This window comes from Myodes glareolus, chromosome 10 (genome assembly GCF_982192425.1).
Source record: "Myodes glareolus chromosome 10, mMyoGla1.1, whole genome shotgun sequence".
Classification (NCBI taxonomy): Eukaryota; Metazoa; Chordata; class Mammalia; order Rodentia; family Cricetidae; genus Myodes; species Myodes glareolus.
The window spans coordinates 889253-900324 of NC_142035.1; the positions used below are offsets into that span (position 1 = coordinate 889253).

General features: G+C 49.1%; 1 pseudogene; it reads right to left on the reverse strand.

Moving 5' to 3' along the window:
- Window positions 1-6168: 6168 nt before the first annotated feature.
- On the reverse strand, window positions 6169-6877 carry LOC125405018 (ubiquitin-ribosomal protein eS31 fusion protein pseudogene; annotated as a pseudogene).
- Window positions 6878-11072: the final 4195 nt, after the last annotated feature.

An 11072-nucleotide genomic window follows, 5' to 3' on the forward strand; every position in this document is an offset into this window, starting at 1 on the left:
TCTGGGGGTCAGGTCCGGCCGAGATGCCAAGCTGGACCGGGTGCTCAGAGTTCCCCCACCAGCCGCCAGCAGCTTCCGGCTACGTCGCGCTTCGAAAGGACTCCTGGGAGGCCTGCGAGGAGCGACTTCCGCCTCCGTGCGCGAGCCCAGTAGCGCGGCTTTCTTCCTGTCTGTGCGGGCCTAGGGCTGTGCGCCGTGTCTGCAGGGGCGACCAGGCGTGGGCGGTGCCGCATGGCAGCGCAGAGCTGATGGGTCCGGGGAATGGTCATTGCAGCCGGGATTCTGGGGAATCCATGGTGCGGTGCGACCAAGACTGGACCGGAGCAATAAGCTCCCCACGGTCACTGCTCAAACCGCGGACCGGTGGTTTAAAATAGTCTTGGGCCAACTGTTCTAGTCAAATCCCTGGAGTTAATTGCTAATGGTTTTTAGTTTTGTGTTTACTTTGGACCTCTCTGTGCCACGTATTCCTTCCTCACCGGTTGCTTGACTTTCTGTTTTTGTTTAGATTTTTGGGATACGGTTTTTCTATAACCTTGGTTATCAGCGTGGCTTCGAACTCAGAGATCCGACTGCCTTTGCCTCCCGAGGACTGGGATTTAAAGCCGTGTGCCACCACCTCCCGGCTCGTTTGACATTCAGAATGACCAAAAGTTAATGTTTTTATTGGGGTCAAACCAAACCTACCTGCGTCGAAATGTACCGTGAGGCGTTTTGTCGAATACATTCGGTTGGTACCACCATCAGTGACAATGCATCCTTTCTTCCGTCCACCGTTGGAGTTTCCGTCACAGGTTCAGAACTTTGTGTAAATAGAATAACAAAAAATGTAGTCTTAGATAACTTATCCACAGCCTGATTTTGTGGCTTAAGAGGCTCTCACACTGTAGCCCGATTTAGCCTGGAACTCGAGGTAAGCCTCTGCCTGCTGAGTTCTGGAATTAGGGGCATGACACTTTTGTTTTCTTGAGACAGCCCCTCACTATATAGACCAAGATGATCCTGAGCTCAAAGATAATCTGCTCTCTGCAGGCTCATCCAATGGCCAAATACAGAGGACAGGAAGCTCATTAAGACCAAAATTAAGCCAGATATGACTCAACCTTCCACCTCTTATATACTTAGATACACACCACCACCATTACCATGTACAGCCCAGAGCTTAAAACATTGGTGGTTGGAATCTTGGGTGAGGGTCTTGGGACTCCTCTCTTCCGATGAGGGTGTGTTAGTGTCTTCACCACCATCACCATTTACCACAGACTTAGCAATCATTGGGCTGCTCCGCTTATTTTATTGGTCTGGCTGAGGGCCACAGTCTTCTGTAGGCCACCATGGTAGTTCTCCTTCATAACTGTGATGATCATTGTCACGCCCAGATGCCACTGCCACAAAAATAATAGGGAAGCAGGTAGGGCCTTGAGCACAGACCCTCATGGATGTGGGCCAGCACAGTCCAGGGGGTCCGGTGGCTCCCAGCAAGGGTAGCAGGATCAGCTGAGGAAACATCTAGAGTTACACAGGGCTGGTGGAGCGTGTTGTACATTCTGTACATGTAAACTTGTGCATGTATGCACTTGTTCATACATATATACATGTATGCATGTGTGTGTACTTGGTGTGTGGGTCACTGGTTTTCTAACTCGTGTGTGGTGTGTGAGTGCTGGACGTCTAGGTTCTCACCTCCAGGTTATAGGCCTCTGGTTTACCACACCTGATCTGCACAGAGACAACAGTTACAGTTATGTGTTATGTTGGGGGCAGAGGCCTACTCAGGGTCACTCTAAAACAGACCATGCTATGTATATATTGCACAGCTACAAAGGTTGCAACCTAGAATGTAACATGCCGGGGTTAACCCCTAACATGCCGGGGGTCTGTGACAGACAAAAGTGTAGGTGCAGGCCTGGGCTGCTCCCAGGAACCCACGGCCTTCAGGTGAGGCTGAAATGCTGCTTGGCAGACAAGAGTGAGCAGACCTGACCTAGAGGAAGCCCAGAAGTACCTTGGCCAGTGTAGGTTGTGGTTCTCAAGCTATACCCATCCTGATCAAGTCATCTATTCCTGCTTGTGTTTGCTAGTTTTGTGTCAAATTGATATAAATTAGGCATTTGAGAGGAGGGAGCCTCAATGGTAAAAACGCCTCTAGGGCAGTGGTTCTCAGCCTTTCTAATGCCACGACCCTTTAATACAGTTCCTCATGCTATGGTGACTTCCAACCACAAATTTGTCTTGTTGCTATTTCATAACTGTAATTTTGCTACTGTTAGGAACTGTAATGTAAATATCTGATCTGCAGCCCTAAAGGGGTTACAACCTGCAGGTTGAGAACCGATGCTCTAGAGGATCAGTCTGTAATCAGGCAAGCCTGTAGATCATTTTCTTAATTAGTGATTGATGCGGAACGGCCCAGCCCGTTGCGAGTGATACTAACCTGGGCTGGTGGTCCTGGGTGCTATAAGAAGCAGGCTGAGCAAACTATGAAGAACAAGCCAGTGAACAGGCTCCCTTCATGGGCTCCACATTCCTGCCCGATTTTCTGCAGTGATGAGCAGTGATGTGGAAGCTGAGCCAAATGAACCCTTTCTTCCCCAAGCCGCTTTTTGGTTTTGCCACAGCAACAGTAACCCTGACTAAAATACTGCTCCAGGAAGCACCAGGGCTTGTATCAAACAGCTCAGACGTGAGAACACTTTAGTGTGAAGGTCACCCTGGAAACCTTCCCACAGTGGGCTCCTTCTCATCTCTGACCTGGGATGTTTTCCACCAGCCTTCAGTAAGCATGTAGCCCTGACTGGCCTCCAGGAGGCAGGTCAGCCCATTCGGGCTCCTCTCCCATAGTCTCCTGAGAGTCTAAGGAAGAAAATATTGCCACGGAAGGCCTAGATAGTTCTGGCAGGCCAAGCAGGGTTGGGATGCAAAGAGTGAATTCAAGGAGGACTGGGCAGGTGCAAGTAGCCCGGGCCCCAGACCTAGAAGGCTCTTGCCTTGTGGAATAACTGAAGTAAACTGACAAAGACGTTCTTGGTGAACAGAGGCCATAGTTAGGAGTCTGCTTGGCCTGAGCTGGGGCCATTTCAGCCAGAGAGCAGAGCTAATCCCTCCAAGGCAGACCTACTGAGGAATTCAGAGTTTACAAAATTAAAATAGTGGGCAAAATCCTTAGTCCTGGACCTGTTATTTATCCCCAACTGCAAGTGTACTGTACAGCTAACACACTGAAATGACAGCAGAGTAAGCACAAGGCCTTTGTAGGCCGCTGCCCGCTCCTCTTCAGAATTGGAAACTCAGCGTCTAACCACACTTACATCCTCTGTAGCACACTCAGAAGGCCCAAGGCATATGGCACCTTTCTCCAGAGAGCCAGCCTCTGGTCTCCAGAGAACCCAGACCTTGGCCAACAACCAAGAAGTGAGAGCAGAAGCACCCCCTCCTCCAACGATGAGCAGGGCTGTCAACTGAGGCTTCTCTCCAGCTGACAACATGCCTCTGCATCATACCCTCCTTCTGGGAGCCTCCTGTACCCCCTTGAAATTTAGATTGCTTCCAGTGCCCCGTGTAGTTGTACTTATTTGTCATAGCTTCCCTCTTCTGGGTGTCGCAAAATTCCTCTCTTTGCATGTACTGAACAGAGCTGTGCCACCTCCCAGTAAAGAGTTTACTTTTTTCTTAAGTGAGGCTTGAGGCTAGGCAGCCATCATTAGCAGTTGCACACCCACTGAAGTCTTTGTTTTTCTGTTTTTGTTTTTGTTTTTTGGTGTGTGTGTGTGCTCATGCGCGCGTGGGTGCACATGCTTCTATTGATTGTGTACCTACTCCAGATCCTTCCTGAATCGGGAGAGAAGAATGTGAGCTGGTTCAGTCCACCCAGATAAGATTGCTGCAGTGTTGAGCGGCCATGATGGAGAAGGGCTTGGTGGTATCCAGTCTGCCAGCTCCTTACCACACGCTTGCGGCGTTCAGGAGGTCCCGGGGTTGGGACAGAGGAAACTAGAGGAATGTCAGAATAGGCAACACTTGGCAACACTGCCAGGTCAAAAAGCCATGTGACTTTCGGAAGTGCAACTGTCCTTAGACCATAGTCTTGGGCTACCCTTCCATCCTAACCCTCCAAGGAACTTGCAGCTGTGTTGAATCACATTTAGTCACTGTAGCTAAGAATATACCAGGACTGCCCAGCTCCTCAGATTGCAGGCTTGATGGTTAAGATCTCAGGATCTCAGGTCAGGACCTAAATACTCCCTGAGCCCTAGTCTCCCATTTCTATCTTAAATCAGAGTCTTTCTTTCCTTCTTTCTTTTCTTTCTTTTGGTATTTTGAGACGAGTTTCTCTCTGTAGCTTTGGTGCCCGTCCTGGAACTCGCTCTGTAAATCAGGGTGGCCTCGGAATCACAGAGATCTGCCTGCCTCTGCCTTCCAAGTGCTGGGATTAAAGGCATGCATCACCACCACCCAGCTGAGAGTCTTTCTTGATCTAGTTGCTAGAAACAGAAACCCAACCTTAAATGATGGACATAACAAAGAAAATGTACTAATTCAAGTGAAAGCTAGTCCCTGGAGAGCAACCATCTACAACCTCAGTGTAGAGCTGCCTCTGTGTTCCTGGTTTATCAGGTACACTTTCCCTGAATGGTGGGGGTGTTTTTTTTAACTCTTTGTGTCCCCACATCCAGTAAGGCTACAGCCTTACTGAGGAAAACGCTGACAACAGACTAGTGGGACTTTGTTAGGTTTTTTTGTTCTCTACAGGGTCTTAGACTGGGCTGTCCCCCTTCAGATCCAAGCATGGGAGAGCATGTGCTAGACTCTAACAGCAAGAGGTTTGTAGATCCAGATATGGTAACAGCGTATACACATGTGGACTGTCCTGAATGTGTACAGGAGTCTCAGTGTGAGAGCCCAGGATGCTATCAAAGTCCTTTGAATCCCTCTGTCCCCGAGTCTACTGCCTGGGAGAAGAAATGGCTGAGGTATGGTAACTGTACCTTGCCCTGTCTAGGAGATGAGAGAGAAACAGGTTGTTGGATCTCTGTTGAAGGCAGGGGAAGCTTGCTGGAGGCTAGGGAGGCCAGAAAGTCCAGGAAGACTAGTGGGTGATATCATTGGAGCCATGACTTCAGACTTGATTATATCCATACCTAGTTACACAATACCAAACCCACGAGCCTGGAGCTGGCTTGCAGAGGGAATACAGGACTGGTGTGAGCTCTGTGAAGGGATAGAGGCCCCACAGGATGGGACCCTGGAAGAGACCCTAGGGACTCTGTGGAGTTAGAGGGTAGAGGAGTTGGTGCCCACAGGGAAGCTGAGAAAGGAATCAGTGGGGACTTGGGACAGTCAGCAATAGACTCAAACCTACCCTAAGACCAACAGGACCAGTGGGTCGAGATCAGGCTATAAGAGGTCCACATAAGGACATCCAACCAACGCCGGCGTGACCCCCACAGTGGTGCTGATCAGCTCAAGGCCTGTAAGCTGACAGGCCCAGACAAGTGAGCTCTGCCCCTAAGACAAGGTATGGGCTATGCACCTCTCCTTTGGGTATGGCTAGGGTGGCCTTGGCACCTCCTGGCTACTCTCCTAGTCCCACTTCCCAGGCTCCAGGCAAGTCATTTAGGATGAAGCTGCAGTTTCCTCACCGACAAGTGGAAGATGATACAACACTAACCCACAGGGCTTTTATGACATTAAAGAAGTTTTCAGGATGGCAGGGACTGTGGGGACCACTACTATTGTTGTTGTAGGAGTGGTGAACTTCTCAAAGTGGGTTACCCTGCAGAAGGAGGCAAAACAAAGGGCCTAGGAAGAGTACCCTGTGTTTTGTGTGGCAAAATTTATGTATGGTCCATAGTGAGACATGTCTATGCTGTGATTTTGAAGCTGAGTTGCTGGCTGGACATTTCTACATCCTCCTGGGTGTTCTCTGATGTGATTTAATGATGAAGTCCCCTCTAGAATTCATGCTGGCCCTGAAACCACAGTGCAAGAGCTTTTAAGGTGTGGTCATAGAGAGATGAGTGAATTAGAAGACTCTGACCTGAGAAATGGGATAGCATTCCTATAAAAGCACTCCAGGTTGAAAGGCTCTCTTGTCCTGCCTTCTGCACCCAGGCAAGACTTCCACAAGGGTCCTGCTGGAAGCGTAGTGGCCACACAAGCACCAAGTCTGATGAAGCCCAGCTCTTGAACTTCAGGCTTCCTGGACTGTAAAGAATAAGTTTCTGTTCTTTATAAACTAGCTCGGGTCTTTTGAGCAAACGTTGGTTTCTTCTTTTTTTTTCCTGTCTTTTTATTTTATTCATACACAACTACTTGTCTTCTGGCTTGTTGAAGCAGTAAGTCAGACAGCACTTGCCACAGTAATGTCTGTCAAAGTGGCTAGCCATGAAAACTCCAGCACCACATTCATCAGAAGGACACTCTCAACGAAGACGACTAATTTTGCCATTTTCATCCACCTTATAGTACTTCCGTACAGCCAACTTCACCTTCTTTCTCTTATGCTTGTTCTTCTTGGGAGTGGTGTAAGACTTCTCCTTCCTTTTCTTAGCACCACCACGAAGTCTCAACACCAGATGAAGGGTGGACTCCTTTTGGATGTTGTAGTCAGATAAAGTACGGCCATCTTCCAGCTGCTTGCCAGCGAAGATCAGCCTCTGCTGATCAGGAGGAATTCCTTCCTTATCCTGGATCTTGGCCTTGACATTCTCTATAGTGTCCGAGGGTTCAACCTTGAGCGTGATGGTTTTCCCCATAAGGGTCTTCACGAAAATCTGCATCCTGGCGGCACTGCCACCACAGATGGCAGATCGGAAAGCAAATGCTGGTTTCTTGTCAGCATTTGGGGATTACATTATGGGCTCCATCGTGAGAGACAGAGCAACAGAGAGAAACAGAAGAGGGCAGAGGGAATACATATAGGATAGGCTGAAAAGGAACAGCTGCTAGCCCCAGGAGGGGGCAGAGGGATCCAATGAAGCCTGCAGCTGGCTTTTGATCTCTGAGTTTGTTTAATGAAGCTAATGTTTGAAAGCTTGGGAGAAAAACATCAGCCTCGCCTGCTTCTGCTCTGCTCTAGTCTTTGATCCATGAGTTTCTGAGACCAAAGATGAGTTCCCAAGACATCCTGGTAGATCCCTGGCCTTGGGCTCCTATGGAGAAGGCCTCAGAAACCCAGGTACCCAGCTACAGGAAAAGTCTCCTCCCTCAGGCTATTAGATACCAAGCATGGGCCCTTCTGCTGCAGAGAGTCTCAGTCTCCTAGAAACTGGTTGACTTTTCCTAAGGATACATGGGCAAGCGTCTGTTAACCCCAGATAAAGCACCAACTACAGACCAAAGAAACTATTCCATCCAAGTCCAGCTTAATTAACAAGTGATTACTTATAGACGTGTAAGTGCAGGGCTGCTTGCAGGAGGAGGGTGATGCAAATGCAGCTACATTACAAAAAGCCCTCTTCAACATGGCAACTCACGCATGAGTGCTGCGCCCAGGGAGTTCACCGCACCGGTTGCAGACAGCTTCACGGGAGAGTCTCCTCAACCCAGCAGCTGTTGCTTGTGTAGCCTTGTGGACCTGAAAGCATTCTGAGCTTCCTGGGCTTGAAAAGTGGCTTGTGCTCCTCTCTTCACTCCAGGAGAGAATGTTTCAATCCAGAGGAAGCGGGTCCCAGGCCTAAGGCTTCCTCTGTAGCTGATCATGCTGCCTGATTAGTGAACTATGAGAAGTGACTGGCCTCATCTGACTTATCTTTCAGGGCATCACCGTCATTGGCTGCCATGGGCTCCGTTCTACACTGCATTGGCAGTGGTCTCAACATTTGTGCTTGAAGTTCTCTCAGCCTTGGTACCCAGGCAGGCCCAGGCCTTTTGCTCACCACTCAGCAACAACAAGATTCTGTGAGAGCAAATGTGCATGGTAAGATCAGCCTATCAGGTTTGGTTATGGCCACTTTCTCCTCCTCCTCTCAGCTGTGATCCCCCTCAAACAGCTTCCTTTTCTGAAATGAGGATCGGACTACCTGCTCCAAGGACTAAGCAAACCAGATAAGAAGACAACCCTCTGTTGGTTCCTCGAAGGCCAGCCCAACTTACCCACGCTGTATTAGTCAAGATTCTCTAGACTGCTTAAAATTGAGTTAATACTAGGCGCAGTCAAGTCGTCAACCAGGAATAACCACCAGAAGTTCCTCCATGTCAACAATCATATCTCCTTATGTCACGCTTAATTTCATGATGAAGACAATAACCAGTTCATAAGTAGACCTAACATGATAAATCTGTCCCACATACAATTGCAAACATTATATATCTAACTGGGTCATAATTATGTCTAACATGATAAAACTATCCTGCGTATAACCACAAATGTGTTATCAATTTTAGAACAGGTGGCAATGTCCCTTGAGAGACATTCTTTGTCATTCATAAGAAAGGCAGTCACAATGCAACAAGACAAGCTGGTCTATAAAGATAGAGTTTGACACAGGGCATGGAGAGCAATCTGGAGGGAGATGATACTGAGCATGTGCCTGGGTTTGTCATAAAGTCACACTATGAGGTGGATGAGATGCGTGGATATCTGGTGTCTAAACTCTGTCTGCCCTTCCATGTACCCAGACAAGGTAAACTACAGGTCAGGAAGTTGGGGTGACCCAGAAACTTTATATGGCATGCTCCTGCTCCAGATGCAAAAAGACAAGTTCCCACAGACAGACCAAATAGCTGAGGAAAGCCCTGGGGTCCCAGCCACCCCTGAGCCACAGTGTGTGTCAGGAAGAGTCCACTGCTCATGGCTGCTCTCCTGTGAATAGGAACACCCCTTTTGTCTCAGAGAGTGAGCCCTAAAGAACCTCAGAGAGGCTATAGCCAAGACTCAAGGACCTGCAGGCACCAGAAACACAATGTCTGCTGTCTGCCAAGAGAGCTGGGAAGAAGGCAGGCTGGACTCCCACCTGGTTGGAAGTCTGGAGGGTACAGGCTTGGACCATAGAGTACTCAGGTAGGATATGCTAGGCTCAGTGCTGCACTCTGATGTCTGGTACAGCCGGGTACCACGGCAGCTGGAGAGAGCCAGCAGGCTGCAGAAACCATGTGTGCCTGTATTCAAGTCATGCAGTGGAGCCTGTGATCCACACACATGGCCATGGTGAGAATGTACCCAGAGATGTGCACAGTGTCATGTGGTGTCCTGTGCCATCTAGCTATATACATGGTGTTTTCCCTTCTGATGACATCAAACCCACACCGGAATGGGCTGAGTGGACATTTTCCACACTGGAGACGTGTGGCTGTCACAACTAGAGAAGAATGCCGTATCTTGGCAGGAATTAAGGTGTTTCCAATGTTCATCCTACTTAGCCTAGGAGAGCCCCACCTCAGGGAATTATCCAGCCCCACGTGTCAAACCCTCTCGGGCACATTGCTCTTTTCATTGAGTAACTTTGCATGAACATCTGCCCAAGACATCTTACCATCTTCACACAGCTTGCTCTGATGATCAGGACTTCTATGTGGCTCTATCTTTACCCCAGGCCTAGGTTGCCCCATTCAGCGAACAGCTGTTGAGTCTCTTATCCTGGAAGTGGGGGGGACTTTAGGGTCTCCTTCCTGGGCCCCAGTTCAGTCCCACCAAAGATGCTCTGAGAGGGCGGGGGGGGGGAGGTGACTGGATGTCCCACCCTCTTGTTTCCTTGATTTTTCCCATCTCATCAGCCTGAAATCTCTTGTCCTGACCCCTGAAACACACACATAAATACAACCCTCTCCTCTGAGTTTTCCTGTTTGTTGGGTCTGAGACTTGTATTTCCACAACCTTGTATTGAGGATCTTGATGGGCTTCCTTCCCAGAAGCCATAGCCCTTGACTTTCTTTGAAATGGGCTAGCAAGATACAACCCTGACAGTGCCGTATGTGACTGTCCACAAAAATGAGATCAGGGGAATTTGGTAATTCATAAAATGGTATGAATGGTTCAGGAGTTAAGCGGTCACAGGAAGTCACAGATCATTTCTCCATGAGAAGCCAGTGGTGAGAGAGTGGGTGCTCTGTGATCTGTGTCTGATATACAGAGGAGAGCTATCTCCATGTTCTGAGCATTCCCACGAGGTTGGGTGAAACTGGGATTTGGCTCTCTGTCTCTGGGCTGTTCAAGTCAAGGCCAAAGCTAGATAGACTCAGTTTTCTCAGAAGGCTGTGACCAAACCACCCGGTGGGAACCTCCTATTCACCTCCTCTGTCTTCCCACAGTGAGCTACCAGGTGCCTAGAACTTCTTTGACTGCTAGCACAAGATTCCTGCCCCAAGGACAGGCTTTTTTCAGATTTTTGTTTTGTTTTCTTTTTTGTTTTTTCGAGACAGGGTTTCTCTGTAGTTTTGGAGCCTGTCCTAGAACTCACTCCGTAGACCAGACTGGTCTCGAACTCAGAGACCCGCCTGCCTCTGCCTCTCAAGTGCTGGGATTAAAGGCGTCGCCACCGCAGCCCGGCAATAGGTTTTTATATCATACTAGGACCTGCATGCACTACAGCCCAGTGCCTCATCTGACCGTGACACACATTCCAGCCTGAATGTGAGGCTCCTCCATAACCTAGCTTAATCCCATTTTCAGACCTCTGTGCAGCAGGGTTTTCCATGCGCTGTTGTGGACAGGACACCTGTTAGTATTCCTAACGCTGCTCCTGAGCAGACCGGAACTAGACCTTCCAGGCAGGTGAAGTACTGATGGGTGAGTCCATCATTCCTCCTGTGCCTGAGTCCTCACTCTCAGAGTAGACATAAAGCTTTGGACCAGGCCAGGACTTCTCAAAACACTGAAAACAATTCGTGGCTGGGGTAAGCCTGCACCACCCCCCACAAGAAGGAGTTTGATGGCAAGAGTGCAGAGGTGTCTGTCCCACCAGAGGATTCGGAGCAGGGATATGAGCCAGGCTGAAAGCTATTGGAGGTGGACTATGTATGGTTGCTAATTCTTCTTTTAATAGCAGCCCCGGGACAGACTCCTTGGCAGGTCCCGTAGCCACCTCGCAGCCCCTCGCTGCTCTTTGCTAAGCTGTGTCATTGCCCCTTTAAGA